This window comes from Anguilla anguilla, chromosome 9 (assembly GCF_013347855.1).
Source record: "Anguilla anguilla isolate fAngAng1 chromosome 9, fAngAng1.pri, whole genome shotgun sequence".
Classification (NCBI taxonomy): Eukaryota; Metazoa; Chordata; class Actinopteri; order Anguilliformes; family Anguillidae; genus Anguilla; species Anguilla anguilla.
The window spans coordinates 44,056,629-44,072,723 of record NC_049209.1 but is presented as its reverse complement, the minus strand read 5'-3'; the positions used below and the strand labels follow the sequence as shown (position 1 = coordinate 44,072,723).

Below are 16,095 nucleotides of genomic sequence, written 5' to 3'. Positions count from 1 at the left end.
CAAAGAATCACCCAAAGTGAACCACCCTCCATGGAGTGCGTTCAAACACTTCAACACACACCTCAAAGTCCATTATTCCACTTATACCATGGACATTTGACAAATATAAATACATAAAGAGGGGTATTTAATATTTTGGGGCAATTTGCACTTTTTTTGCTGGCACTAACTACATACGAAGTTGTTCACTAGGCTTGCTACTGTTTCATTATGTTGCTATGGTTACAGGGGTTTGTCAGCTGGCCAGAAGCATATGAATTTAAAACAATTAAAATTGACCTGTACTACCCGAGCGGCCAATCAGAATCAAGTATTCGCCCAGACTCGGGTATAAATTAAGATGACCAGCTCACCAGTATCACGCTCAGTTCATTTCCCAGCAGTTTCAATACTCATAACCCACAAACATTTTCCTATTGCTCTCTGCCACACATTCCATAATTACCCAGGAGATAAAACGCCGATGGCTTCTCAAGTGGCCTTGCGTGAAGTGATACGCCGTCGTATTGGAAGCCAGCGGAGACAATGCAGGGGCTGGAAAAGAAGTGGCAAGGCCAGACTTTAAAAGTCTGGAAACCTAAGCGGGACTCGTTCATCCCGAAGAGAGTGTGTTCCCGCTTGCGTTCGTGGGGGGGGGGCCGCCGGAGAGACGGAGGGGTGCGGGAGAGGTGACGGACAGGGATAACGACGAACTCCCCGGCACGCCGCAACGCAATCCGGTAACAGGATCAGCTGCCCACCGGTAAATGATCCTAACGGTAAACAAACTGGAACAAGAGGTTTAGACATCCTCCAGCAGGGTTATAAAAAAAGAAAAAAGGAGGGGGGGGGGGGGGGTTATCTCCCAGACGGCCTCAGGGGGAACGAGCCACATTAAAGGATGGGGGAATAGAGGTGATGGGGGGGTGGGGGGGGGGGGGGGGGGTGAGGATTGTAAAAGCGCGTCGCGCCGGGCCCTGACTGCTCTACAAAGCCCCCGGGCGATCCGATCGCGCGGCTCCAAGGTGGAGGAGGAGGAGGAGGGCTCGCCCCGGGAGATGGTGGGATTTAGGGCAGAGCTGCCCTGAGCCGCCGGGGGGGGGGGCCTCGAGGAAGGCTTACGGGGGCAAAGCGTCGCCTGGGAAACGGAGACAGACCGCCGCTGACGCGACGCGACGCGACGAAGACGCGCAGAAGTCTTCGCCAGTGCTCAGATGCTACCCAGAAACCAGCGTGGCACCTGAATATCAATTAGAATTATGGGGAGAATCTGAAAACATACATGACAGATATGTATCCCAGCAAATTATGAGCTACATGAGACCCATTGCTGTAGAAATTTACAGTGGGCAGTACAGTATAATGCATTTGCCAAGTGACGCATGGTTAATGCTTTGCGTGCCAGTTAGTAGGTCTGCCACTATGTTCCAGAAAAATCCATGTATCGATGAGGGAAGCTTTGAAACAGCCCATGCACTGGATATTCCAATCCAACACTGTACATCACTTTTTATTGGTTTACCTAAACTGCAAATGGAAGTCCACTGGTGGACCTGGACCCATGGATTTACCAGTTTAGGTGATCTTGCATTTAAACAAAATAGATTACAATTCAACTGCAGTTGCATTTTGTTACTTTCATTGTTACCTTATTTTTAAATAGGCTATTTTCATTGTATCAGAGTTGACATTGATAAGGCATGACTTCCAGTTTCTACAGGCTCAGTTGATTGTGATCACACAACTGTTAATTGATTGCAATAGACCTGTTAGCTGCAGGGCATTATAAGTACATCAATGTAATGTATTTGAAGTAGAGAATATATATGGTTTCACTTAAATGATCTCATAGACTGATAAGCTCAAAAAGTACAGTCACATCTAGTACAACAAATGAAAATAAAAAGGGAATTACACATAATACATCAATGCACTACATTAGGCTTATATCCTGCAAAGAAAAAATACACAAACTAAACAAGTGACCGTGTCTTCCTCTGATAGTTTTCAGGCAGTTTTTTTGAAGTGCAAAATTGGGCATAACAATACTCTCCATCTCGTAGGCAAGTACAGACATTACCAAAATACCAGTTTCTGGCAAAGAAAGCAGGAGACCCGATTGGCCATAATGAAACCAAACTGTTTCTGCAGGTGTGCTACAGCCCGTAGTCACAAATTTACCGAAATTGCATCGGACACGCCTTAATACCCCACTGTGCTGAGCTGCCTCCAGAGTTTGGCAGTTACAGTAAGCCTTGCCTGTGAAAGGCCCGGTTTGGTTTTCGTGACCTAAAAGCTGAGGGGCCTGTTCAACAAAGTGGCTTTCAATGGCTCGTCCAATGATCAATTACCAGATTCAGTGAGAATGTGTGACATCTCACTAAAAACAGCCTTTCAAATCCAAATATTTTGTAGTCACTTTTATTAAGCCTTCCATAGACCTCGTGTACCTAAAGCTTCACCATTCAGGTTCTTTTTATTTATGGATACCGCTAATGTCTTTAATAGGCTAACGTTTGTTGCGTTTCAGAACCCATTGAGTATAATCTGTGCAACGGAAGAGGAAGTTGGCAGAAGAGAGCTATGACCAACGAGTTTAAATTTCAGTTGGGGTAGGAACGCCAAAGGGATCCCCTCCTGTCACAGGTAACGGAATTCTGGCGCAGCAGCACAGCGGACAGGTGCACGGGGACTGAGCTGACAGATAACACGGCGTAGCCCGAGCCGGTTACAAAGCCTTATTTGTGTCAGTCTGTCGCTCGCGTCAGCCGAAGCTTCGCCCCTTAAGCTCCGTGCCTCGATGCGAGGTGTTAAACGCGCGTTCAGTCAACTGTGCCGACGGGTCGGGTGATTAAAAACATCGCGTAATTGCAGAGGGGTGAAAATGACACGTTTTCTCTTAATGTTTCCATCACGCAGCCTCCTGACACCAGCCAGGGAAGCAATGAGAAGAACCACAAAAAAGCACCTCAGGAGGGAGAGAGACAGAGAGAGAGGGGAAGAGAGAGAGAGGGAGGCAGATAGAGAGAGGGAGACAGAGAAAGACAGAGAGAGATGGAAGGAGAGGGGAAGAGAGAGAGAGAGAGAGAGAGAGAGGGAGGCAGAGAGAGGGAGACAGAGAAAGACAGAGAGAGATGGAAGGAGAGGGGAAGAGAGAGAGAGAGAGAGAGAGGGAGACAGAGAGAGATGGAAGGAGAGGGGAAGAGAGAGAGGGCGAGATAGAGAGATGGATGGAGAAGGGAAGAGAGGGAGAGAGAGAGCCAGAGAGAGAGACACTTCAGGCGAGGAGAAATGAAGTGAAGGGCTTAAGAGTGGAAGCTAATACTGTATCATTTTCTTCGGCTCAGGAGAGAGAGAGAGAGAGAGAGAGAGAGGAGAGAGCTGCAGGAGGCTCGCCTGTATAATTCAAACCTGCGAGCGTCTGCGGGCAGCGCATCTGTTTGCGGTCATTACTTCACACCTGTTAAGGATAACCACAACAACCGCCAGCTCTGTTTATGTTGCCGGTGATTATAATTATTCATTCCAACGAATCTGAAATGGTACAAATGTACTCAACTAAATACACATTAGGGTCATACCTGATTTTTTTTCCCCCCCACACGGAACTGATTTTTTTCTTTACTAAATGGAAACAGGTTACTGGATGAAGGCAGATTGCCACAGATTGTAGAACACCAATTGGAGTGAAACATGCCTGCTTACTATTTATCGGGCTATACGTACCAAAAGATCCACAAACTGATTTGAATGGTAAGCAGACAGTGTTATGCATTTGTTTGGAGGGTACATAATTATCAGTTAACAATAAATTTCTGCCTTAAATATAAATCAATATCTTTGAGGGTACAGGAATTTAGAAATTTTAAAATTTTAATTTAAAAAAAATGTAATTATTTGTAATTATCTGGGTGCATTATCAAATATTGGGTCTGTTCTCAATTTTTAAATGGATATTGGAGGTAGTGCTGAGTTGTAGAGCAGTGAGCTCAAATAAATGTTATTTTTTCAAAATCTCCGTTCACAAGTGGAGCCTTGTTGTTTCAGCCTTGAACAAGGTGCTTAAGCCAAATTGCATTGATATAGAACCGTCTGAATGAATCGATGGCATGCTTAATTTACTGTGTAAAATGAACTATGTAAACTGTGTAGGCAGTCCCACAGGGGGTCTGCCAAGCAAACAGTGACGTAACAATCCTCAGTGCCTCAACAATATCCAACGCTGCGAAGAATCGACTGAGTCCGAATGTTTCAGTGGGGGGAAAAAAACACAAAAGGGTCAAGCTTACATGCCCTTTTGACCAAATAACGATCTCACTGCTCTGTCTGGGTGTTATTCTTTATAGAAGCTGGGAAACTGGAAGCTAGCGATGATTTATCCTCTACCTTAATGTTCAGGCCCCAAACAGGGGGAGGGACCGACCCCTGGAACCCAGCCTGTCCCTCCTCGTCAGGCTCATGATGGAGTAGCATCTTTCTTTGCTCACCCGAGTTCTTCTGAGTTCCCCGAGATCAGCATCTCTTTTAATCCCCGTCAATTCCTACAGGCCACCGCCAAAGCGCTGTAGATTGTAGATAGCAGCAAGGGCACATTGCTTCTGAGCCGACGGAGGGAAAACAGTCTGTCCCAAAGAAAAGCCCAATCAGATTAACTGCTTTTGTCAGTGACATAAAGACCATTTAAATATCCCCTTATGTGAAGCTTTGGCTGCATGCTTTTCAAGGCCTCCTTAGCAGCCTGGTATTCTGATATTTTTTTTAAGGCTGTTAGTGCCGTGTTGCGTTCCACGGTGGTGCTGCGTAGGCAGCAGTGGGGCAAAACCAAGTGCAGCATCTTCATCACTTTTCCGCTGATCCCAGGCACTTGAATGGGTGGGCGAGAGACATTCTGGGCGTGTCGGTCCTGGTACTCTTTTTCGAAAGGGTACTCAAGTACCCAGTTCGCCCTTCTCTCTCTACAATGCAGCTCTCAGTTTTACTGGAGATGATGTGAAGAAACTGCAGGGAGAGAGAGAGAGAGAGATGCCCGTGCTGCACCTCATGCACAGACAGATGTGACTCATTAGGTTTCGAGCTCTGCTCAACTCATCCCACCATCAGCTTTGATTATGTCAGCCGGAGGTGATGAATGCTGTTGAGTGAGACGCGTGTCATAACTGGAGCATTTTTTTTTTTTTTTTTTCTTTATCCAATCTCAGGAATAAGGACGCGGACAAGGAACTACCGTATTCACAGCCGCTTTGGGTGGAGTTCATATCAAGCGCAACACGCACCTACCAACCCGTGGGAGAAAATGTGGCAGCCCCCTGAACCTAAGCAAAGACTGTCACTCCAGCATGTCACAATGCAAGGTGTTCAGAGGACCCACTTACAGACAGAAAGACACATCAACAAAAATGTATTAACACTGCAACAATATGTACACCCTGACATACAGTGGCAAAGATGATAAGGTAATCATCATTGCTAATTCAGTGCCAGTATCACAGGAGATTTAACACAAGAGTCATTGAATATGTTATCAGCAGTTCCATTGATCCATACCTGTCACACCACTACTGTTTAGAAAATCAATATTGAAACATTCATCCCACCCAAATGATACAATCCTATCATAAGTACTGGTGTGGCGTGATTTTGCCTGTTGGTCCACTTAACTTCTTGGGACTTCTTGCTGCCTATTTCATTCCCCAGAAGTGGACATACATCATGAGAAGTCCTACAGCGTGGAGGATGGATTAGTTAGTCTTTACACTAGCTACCTATTGTTGCACAGGGATAAATGAACTAGGATGATAGGCTGCAGACATAATCAATTTTTGTGTATAAATCAGGGAGGAGGACTCCACCAATCAAGGAGTATGTCGGCAACAACAAATAAAACAATGCAAGCAGGAAATGATGGATACTTCCCATGATCCTTGAAAGCCTCCATGATTGACATCATCCCTGACATTATGCTACATTAAGTTAATAGGACCGAGTAGTGCTAGTTAGCTGGCTAACTAATACATTGAGTATTAGTTAAATTAGTTAAGCTAGACAACTTTGCTATTCACATTTTTTCTTTACTGCTTGCCAAATATGTTAGCGAGCTAAGAAACATCAGATATTTCAAATTGTTATAATTATTTTGAGGTTAGCAGAAAAACAAAACACGAGAAAATTATGTTCTTTCATAGAAATACAAATGTTCAGAGAAAAACAGGTCAGAAACCCTGAGATGAAGCCATAAACATAAATTGTGTATGAGTCAAGTGCGTATGCATGTGTACACTGGTATATATACTCATGCACAATATATGAGCTCCCGCGTTAGCCTCAGTGTTACTGACCTAGTTAGGTACTGTATTTTTAATTATAGGCAATATGACTGCACCTTAATCTTCTGCAAATACACTTTTCTCGCACACACACACACAAACTCTCCAACTTAGTGCCAACTCCGACACACTCACAAGAGATCCCGCCATTTTACACAAACTTGTACACAAAGGTTTTAGCGCCCAAATGTGACTGAAGAAGTTTCATTTACATGTTTACATGGTAACCATATTCTGAGGAAAAACCAGTGAAGCCTGAAACTCGTGTGGCTTCACAGTCGGAGAGACTGCACCGCCGGCACCAGCCCAGGAGAACAGCGCTCAGAGGTGACGCGTCTGGTGTCCTCAACTGACACGCAGCCATAAGATGCCAGAGCAGGCAAATTTCACTCAATGCCATTGCTCACAGAAGAAAAAAGAAAAGAAAAAAAATTAAATCAATGACCCTGCTGCCACGTTCTGCTACAAATCCACACTCGGTGCAGTGTGAGGTAAGGACAGGAATAAAACGCACAGGCTTGCGCTTGCTCGCGCCCTAGAGATTACGTCATGGATTCACGAAATCTGCTGTACTGGCTGTGTCAGATCCATTATGGTTAGTGTGTGGAGCTGCAGCCAATCCGCTCTGGCTGTGTCAGATCCGTTATGGTTAGTGTGGGGAGCTGCGGCCAATCAGCTCTGGCTGTGTCAGATCCGCTATGGTTAGTGTGGGGAGCTGCAGCCAATCCGCTCTGGCTGTGTCAGATCCGTTATGGTTAGTGTGGGAAGCTGCAGCCAATCCGCTCTGGCTGTGTCAGATCCGTTATGGTTAGTGTGGGGAGCTGCAGCCAATCCGCTCTGGCTGTGTCAGATCCGTTATGGTTAGTGTGGGGACCTGCAGCCAATCCGCTCTGGCTGTGTCAGATCCGCTATGGTTAGTGTGGGGAGCTGTGGCCAATCAGCTCTGGCTGTGTCAGATCCGTTATGGTTAGCGTGTGGAGCTGCAGCCAATCCGCTCTGGCTGTGTCAGATCCGTTATGGTTAGTGTGTGGAGCTGCAGACAATCAGCTCTGGCTGTGTCAGATCCGTTATGGTTAGCATGGTGAGCTGTGGCCAATCAGCTCTGGCTGTGTCAGATCCATTACAGTTAGTGTGGGGACCTGCAGCCAATCCGCTCTGGCTGTGTCAGATCCGTTATGGTTAGAGTGGGGAGCTGCAGCCAATCCGCTCTGGCTGTGTCAGATCCGTTATGGTTAGAGTGGGGAGCTGCAGCCAATCCGCTCTGGCTGTGTCAGATCTGTTATGGTTAGAGTGGGGAGCTGCAGCCAATCCGCTCTGGCTGTGTCAGATCTGTTATGGTTAGTGTGGGGAGCTGCAGCCAATCCGCTCTGGCTGTGTCAGATCCGCTATGGTTAGTGTGGGGAGCTGTGGCCAATCAGCTCTGGCTGTGTCAGATCCGTTTTGGTTAGAGTGGGGAGCTGTGGCCAATCCGCTCTGGCTGTGTCAGATCCGTTTTGGTTAGAGTGGGGAGCTGTGGCCAATCCGCTCTGGCTGTGTCAGATCCGTTTTGGTTAGAGTGGGGAGCTGTGGCCAATCCGCTCTGCCGTGTCAGATCTGTTGTGGTTAGCGGTTAGCGTGGGGGAGCTGCGGCAGACTGCAGCCGGAGCAAATGAACAGCGCCGACTTGAAAAAAAGAAAAGGAAGGAAAAATCAATTTGGGGGGGAAAAAGAGCGAGACGCATTTGAGGCAGAGTAACACTGCCCCCGTGTGAGGAACACAGACGTGAGCCTGGCGCTCCGAGCGGCGGCTCGGCGGGGCGCCTGTCTCATCAGAGCCGCGCGCGAGAGACGGGAGCCGAAAGAAATCCCGCTTAAATCACGTCCTCAGCCAAAATGGCCGTGTCACACAACGCGCTCTTATATGTGCATCACTGTCACTTCACCCAGATAAATTAGAACGGATGTGGATTTTTTTTTCTTTTTTTTTTCGAGAGGGTCGCTGTACAGTACATCACACTCGGGCGCACCCCTCCGCAATCTGACTGCTCTAATTTCTGGGAGCGATTGTTCGGAACATCAAAGTACAAACCGCGGCCTTGTAAATCCAACACTAATTAGGCGTGTTGTAATTAGGTATGTAAGTTAATTAAGGTACCGTGACTGAAGTGCCGTTATATCATACCTTGCTTTCAGACAGGAAAGGACATTCGGAGGTCAGCAGGCGAGTCCCCAGTTTTCAGCGCTTGATGTAGATAAACATTACCACCTGCTGGCTATTAAAGCTGTTTAGGTAATCTATACCTGCTGACTCAAATAACCAGTAAAAGCTGCGCACTTGTGCTAATTTCTACAGCCTTGCTTTCATCAATGGGAAGTCACTGTTTTGTACACAGTATCACTATGCAAGTGCTTGACATTAGATTCACTGATTATTTTTTTTTTTAATCCATTGCTATTTTTTTTTTTTTTTTGTCTTGTTCTGACCTTGTTTTTGACCTTGTGAGACGCTGGTGAGGCAGCTCTGGAGGGCCTTCTTGGATGTGTTCACTAAGACCGAAGCATTAAAGACAAGTTTCATTCTGCAGTATGGGGGGCGGGGTGGGGGGGGGGGTGGGGGGGGGGATCATGTGTTGGTTGTCTTTCAAAGGCATCTGCTTTCAAACCCTACCTGCCTGCTAGTTCACCATAGGCACTCCGTTTTAACAACCCCCAGAGGGAATCCGCTGTTCTCGCTGTGAAGGAGAGAGTCGGGAAGCCTTCTCCGTAGGCCTTGTTTGCCCTGCTTTGCGTTCACGCCATGATCCTTCACAAAGGCCCTGGGTGGGAGCAGAGAAAGGATGCCATTATTTACAGCCGGAAAAAAAACTTTCTTGTATGCTATTTTACGGTGCTGTCAAGTGGCGGGCCCAGCTAAAGCGCTGGACCTCGATGTAGTGATGTCACCTACAATCGTGACCTAGTCAGTGTCAACTGTGGCAGGCAGCCCCACTGGGTAACGCATAATCATGTCATCAATATGGGAGGGTGGGTTTCAGTGAGCAAGCTTATCCCTGTCTCATAGCACAAGAGTGCCCCCTCTGGTAGAGTGGAGACCTGCAGGCGTGTTCCACAGTGGCAATAGGTTGGCAATAGGCTCTGGAGGTTAGCGTGTGTTTCTGCAGAGATGCATGCTGGTCCGCGCTCTCCCAAATCAATGGAAGCTGTTCCAGCTCAGAGACGGGCCCACAAACGCAATCAGTCATTACAAATTAGGAGAAAAGGAAAATGTTGCGCTTGAAAATTGGTTAGTGGCAGAAACAAATAAAGCCATTTAAAAATGTTACACATGGTTTCCTAATGCTCTCTTTTTTTCCCACAGCCATTAAAAAAAACAAAAGGCTTCTGTGGTAGTTTAACTGTGACAAATCACGGCTGAGACAGGCTTTTGTCTGCCTGCGCGTATTTCAGCAAACATTTGTCTTTTCACACGTTCTGCTGCGCGAGACGATGGCAGCTCCCACTACAACAAATCACCGCGCTGCGTCGCACCAAGTTTATGCCAGTCTGTCAACGGGGTAGATGAAGTAAGCGCACGCACACGCACACGCGCTCGCGTGCATGCTGACCCAAAAAAAAAGGCCCATCAGAAATAACAGGTTATTTTGGGATTATTTGGATGCACGCACGCATGCACAGTGACCAAAAAAAGGCCCATCAGAAATCACAGGTTATTTTTGGATTATTTTGACGCACACACGCGCGCACACCGACCAAAAAAAGGCCCATCAGAATTGCCATGTTATTTTGGGATTATTTGGAATCACGCACACACATACACATGCACAGTCTCTGGCAAAAAAAAGAAGAAAAGGCCTGTCAAAAAAGTACATGCTCCGTTTCCCCAAAGGTTACCTGGGGATTATTCGGACAGGAGGGCTTTGTTTCCCGTAGCTGCGCTTCTTGTCTCGCAGCGGCGGCGAGCGCGAGCGGGGCAGCGTGTGCTGGCGGGATCGTTTGTACGGCTGAACCCCCCCCCCGGCCTAAAGCGGGGGGGTGGGGGGGACCGCGAGGGACCACTTACAGATGATGTGCCCCCGTGTACAGGGAGAGAGGGGAGGCTGTGATGATCTTTAATGCTGTGTGGAGGAGCTGTGACCTTTGGGTTGCCATGCCGGTGCCTTTTTGAAAAGGGCAATAAAAAAAGAAGAAGAGAATAAAGCTCTCCGTGCCGGGGGGAAAAAAAAGAGAGAAACTGTAGAATCATGCTATTCGCTCTCTGCCTAATATCTCCCCCCTAGATCTACTGAACAGAGCCTCACTGCCAAAAGTTATATAACTGAATGCCTTAATGTAAAGAATCACTCTATTAGCAAAATGTTGTTTAATGGATACACCACAGTGCAATCCAGCAGAGACTTTATTCTCAGTTTAGGTGAGTCACTTCCATTCATTTACTGTGCTCAAATAAGCATTCGTGATGCTGAATGAAACCTGCATATTGCACTGACCAAATCTGAGAGGTGTATTTGAAAAATGTAATAACTGTTAGCATTGGCAAGTGATGAATCTCTTGAAGTGGTTTATCTTCCAACAAGGACCTACTGAAGGAGCCAAATTATTATGACCCACAGTCAGTATTTCATGGACATATCTTATTCAGTCTCCAAAAATAACCCCACCCCCCAATCTAAACAGCTTGCTGATAGACTTATTTTGCTAAAACACCCCAGCCTGTTCTGGTATTTAGACTGATTATACAAATATTTGTGCACAACAGGTATTCTAACAGGGTAAACAAACCCCATTGGCTCACAGTCATAAATAACAACAGCACTATTCCACTATTCAACATCAGGCACAGTACACTGAGACAGTCCAGTGAACAAACCCACTCATTACACCTGGCAATGCAAGTGCGTGCAAACAGCGGAGAAAGGAGCAATGGACTTGCAAGCAGTGGCAGTGGAGACGTGCGATATGGGCCAGAAGAATCATCCTCTTCACAGGGGAGTGGAGTGTGCGTGTGGGACTCATCCCTAAAGAAGCCCACAGGCCTGAGCACTTTGCAGCTAAAGTGATCCTGAGTGATTATCCCATGGGGCAGCACTGCTTTCCTGATGGTGCGAGCACGCTCCAGGATGGCAACACCCCCAGTCCAATGAGCATGTGCGGGGGCCCCAGGGGCTTGCTGAGCATATGCACAGTGAAAAGTGTATGCCATGGCCTAGTCAGTCACCAGGCCTGGACTCATTTAAACATTTATGGGAGATTCTGGAATGGCGTGTAAATGCATGGCGTTTTCCACCTCAGTCATGAACATGTGAGCTGACTGGCATCCCAGGTAGATTCTGTGTCATTAGGCCTATTGGCTGACTTCACAGTATCCACTTTTGGTGTACATGGTCTATCTATTTTTTTTTTATCACTACCTGTGTGTGAGTGCGTGCGTGCGTGCGTGCGTGCGTGTGTGTGTGTGGATGTCCGCGAGTGTGTGTGTGTGTGTGTGGGGCCACTCTGACTTCCATGGCTTGTTTGAATATATTTCCTGTATGTCGTCAGCCTGTAACCATGGAAACATCTCTCGCCCATCAAACTTGAGCTCCCAAATCATCAAATAATTTGACTCTATCAAAAATGTACAAGGACCATATAGTCAAATAGTAAGCAGCAGATTAATATCATGTATGCCTTACATCTTATTGTGTAATCACGGCCAGAGAGCAATAGACAGAGAATGAGAGAAGAGACACATAAGAGAGAGAGAAAGAATAAGAGAGAGAGATTGAAACTGTTCATTCTGATACGAGGAGTACTTCAAAAAAGAAACTCCTGGCATGAATTAAGCATTTAACAGATCATTCAGAATGAAAAAGAAAACGCATGCTGGCCTAGTCAAAGTTAATCCTGTAGCACTAGTATAATAAACATACCCAATACTTCAACATAATGAATGTAGCCAGAGAGATAACTGACAGATCAGGTGTCCATTAAGCCTATTCTTCCATCAGCAAAATGAAGCAGACCCCATACTTGGAAATCGCCATGGCGATAGACACAGTGGGGATGATTCTGCCTCTCAATGGGGCGCCAATAAATGGTTATAATTGGGATACGCTCCCTGCTTCCTGTCCCCTGTAGAGAACACAGTCTTCATTCACCATTCCAAGTGTCTCTAAATTTCTATTAGAAAGCCCAGAACAAGATCACAAAGTCTGATTATTAATATGAGATTTTTGATGGTTGTGATAATCAGATCTTCCATTTTCTTCTTCATTTTTCAAATCTCAAGTACTACATACGAGTGAGAACAATAAAATTAAAAGCGTAGCATATCAAATATAGTGGCCAATTGAAATGTCAAACTTTATATGCCAGGATAGTCACACAGTTAAATCTAAAAACTCTTCCAGATGAAACTGAAATATGGAGCACAACGACTGAATTATCAGAGAAATGCCCCGAAGACAATAAGACACGATATCCATCCCCGGTGGATCATCTGAGTTTTCGGTTTTCCGCAGTTTAAATTAATCTGATTTTGTTCGGGAGATGTTCTCCTGACCTGTTAAAAATAAAACTGGAATGTATTAAACCAGAAACGGATGCAGTGCAGAAAAGCATTACTGATGGAGAGGTGTGCCCTCAGAGGCTACAGACACCAAAGATATCCATCTTTTCAGACAGAAGTTAATAGGAAGCCAACACTTTGCAGTGAGGGTGCAAGGATATCTGTTTGTTGTCGTTATAGAGCTGTACCCCGTCGCTAGGTAACAGGAGCGACAACGAGGAAAGAATTTCCCCAGTCTCCAAAATTATCTTCGTATGGCGGTAGAACCATCATTGCTACACATGTAACATTTCAGACATCGAGCAGACACTCTTATCCAGAGCGACTCACATTTAGTATATTTTATGCACACAATCCAATTATACAGTTGAATGTTTACTTAAGTAATTCAGGATAAGTGCCTTGCTCAAATGTGCAATGGTATTACCCCACCTGTAAATCAAACCTTCAGCCTTGTCATCACAAGTCCAGCCCCCTAACTATTATGCTAACCATTATCCCTAACCACTCTGAGAACAAATCAAGAGAAATTAATTTTCTCAGTTCAGATAAGCTCATTATATGGTAGATTCCACATGATTGGATTTATCCGAACCGAGGCAGGAATTGAATGAGCTGAAGATGAGAATATCAATGCGGCTGTGAATCCACTTGGAACGGGAGTCGCCGTGCTAGAGCCCTGGACCTAATCAATTGTCCATTCGGTGGCCCCGGTGCATTCTGGGATGTAAACATAATTCCCCTTCAGTCGTCATGGGGATCTTCTAGGGGCATTCATAGGTCTCAGCAGCTTGCACTAGTCAAGTCTGTTTATTCGCTACCCATTTAAAGAGATGAGCAATAAGCGCACAGTTGGGTTGATTCACAGTAAACAAGAAAATATGCTCACAATCCATTAGAGTTATAAGTAGCAGTGGGATTCCCAGTAATGCACTCTCTCGGTAGAGAGGCACTCCACGAAGCCAGGCAGAATACATCTTTGTCTCAGCACCAAAGCACCCATAATCCCAGAGGAAGCAGCGATAATGCCGCCGCTGAGCTTGCGTGTCGGCTGCCCTTTGTCCTCCGGGCTTCCGAGGGAATATTCCGGAACGACAGGGAGTGAGCGAGCGAGAGACTGCGACAGGCCTCCTTGCCTTTCCCTGCCACCCCCGGCCTTCTGCCCCCCCCCCCCCCACCAAAACTCCCATGCTTCACCCCCCCCCATCCCCCCACCCCCCTTCCCAGAATGCCTTTCTCTCCCCTGGCCATCCTCCAGCCCTCTGTGTCCCAATTCTGTAGCTGCCATTTCCCAGAATGCCTTGCCCTTTCCTGTCTCCCCGCGTCTCTGTTCTCTTCATCTGGCCCCAGGGAACGCCGGGGAACGTGAAGGGCAAGCGGCCCGCGGGGGGCGCCGTGCGCGCCGCCACGTCCTCGCCAGGGCCGATGACAGCCTCCCCCCCCCCTCCGCCGGGCCCCCTCAGCCCAGATTGGTTTTGTCTCCTAATCCTCTGTGACACTTCTGTGTTATTACCGCCGACACCCGCGGCGGTTATGAGACCGACGCTCGCTGTCAGATTTTATCGTTCCTTTCCCCCTTTCCCGAAAGACGAGGGGGGGGGAAAGCGTTTCGGAGTTATTTTCATGTTCGCCCGCTCCCCGTGGGGCCAAAAGCCGTCTTCTGCTCTTCATCAATTAATCTGTTCGGCTCGGCGCAACTTCTGGTATTACTTGGGGCCCGTAATGAGTCGTGCAAACACGGCGGTTGTGGTAGCTGTCACTCCGCATCAGGGGCGGGTCTGAGGAAAGGTCTTCATTCCGCTCCGCTCGCTGCGTATCCGTAGTGACTGAGGTGCGCGCCGTTAGAATGAGCCTCTGACGCAGCCACAGGACTCCGCTGCCGTGTCATTCATGTGTTCACAAAGGAGCCCAAATACCCTGCACTCGGCTTCACCAACCATGCCCAGGAGTTCCAGAGGGTTCCCGGTGAAAAGTGCTTTTAGACTTGCACATATAATCGATTTAGCAAAACACAATTTATTTTCATAGGTTGAGAATATATACTTTCCTCTACTTTCCATTACATTGCACTTCTTAATTGGAAATGTACTGTAATACATTCACGTTGAATGATTGTGAAATCCAGACTTAATCACTTCATTGAACTAAGCCTGAATGGGCAGTCAATATGTTTTTGGTCTGAATATTTCTCCTTGTGACCTCGTCGGGTTTAAAAACAAAAACCCTGCCTGGTGTAGCCGACAAGAGCTCGTCACCAGACATTTTTAAACCGAATTATATTATTTCTCACTGTTTGTGCTGTATTTCCAAGATGAAGCTACATTTTCCCCCTATAAGTCCCGTAATACCTTACTGTGATGGGTTTGTATGCTCTTATATGTATATCATCTTTATGTGTGCCTTACAGCATCAAACATTCAACTCTCACTTTTCAACATCTGGACGCCATATCCAGTCCTTCCCGTTCAAAAGGGACTTTTTCAAAGGAGAATATTTTCCACATTCATGAATACTGATTGAGTAAAAAAAAAAAAATACCGTAGACTGAATATTATTTAACTCCAAAAATCCATCACAAGATTTTTGGTGTATCACAAAGTGCTGCCAGCCCCCTCGCAAAGTCATATCTTGAACATTTAGAAGAGAAATCTAAATCATCTTTTCCCCCTTTGTTCGGCAAGATATGAGCTTTGTTCGTAAAAATAGTCAAGCCTTTTGAGTTATATTCAGCCAGGAGGATTGAAAAAAATGAACCGGGATCAAAGAGGTCTCTTTAGACCCACTTACAGTACCACAGACTGCAAAAAGAGAAGAGAGAAATCTCACAGGATCACTGGGGGAAATTGTACTCTTCCACCAAAGCTTATTAGACAGAGACACTGTGGTACTGAACTAAAAAATATTAATATTTCTTATAATGAAAAAATGTTTTTTGTCTCCTGTGATTGAAGCGCGACTCTCTAATTGTACTGAAGCCGTTACACAATCTCAGCCCTGTGACCGATTTCCCATCCAGCGCTGATGGAGAGCGAGAGCCGGGAGTCACGTTCAATTAGCGCGCTAAACCGACGCCGCCGGCTCATTTAACGGATCTGCAGATTATTGTGACGGGCCCGTTATTGATTCAAATAAAACGCCACTCTGATTTCGTCTGCGGAATTAGGACGTTTACGTGAATCACGTGAATGATGGTCTTTCCTGGGCGCCACACAGCGAAGGGCTCGGTGAATGCTGTGTGTCCCCCTACCCAACAGCCTTCGTATCAGC

At 46.4% G+C, this 16,095-nt stretch overlaps 1 long non-coding RNA gene across 3 annotated transcripts in view; it reads right to left on the bottom strand.

Annotated features, from left to right (window-relative positions):
- Window positions 1-3,905: 3,905 nt before the first annotated feature.
- Window positions 3,906-16,095, bottom strand: part of LOC118236487 — a 68,769-nt gene continuing 56,579 nt past the window's right edge. Inside the window, exons 3-4 of one of the 3 annotated variants that reach the window (XR_004767046.1) lie at window positions 8,950-9,097; window positions 3,906-4,601 (exon numbers count right to left, since the gene is read on the bottom strand). This is a non-coding gene — a long non-coding RNA (uncharacterized LOC118236487). Of the gene's footprint in view, window positions 4,602-4,819; window positions 4,978-5,409; window positions 5,699-8,949; window positions 9,098-16,095 lie in introns of those variants that run through there. The other 2 variants (XR_004767047.1, XR_004767048.1) reach the window with 2 other exon arrangements.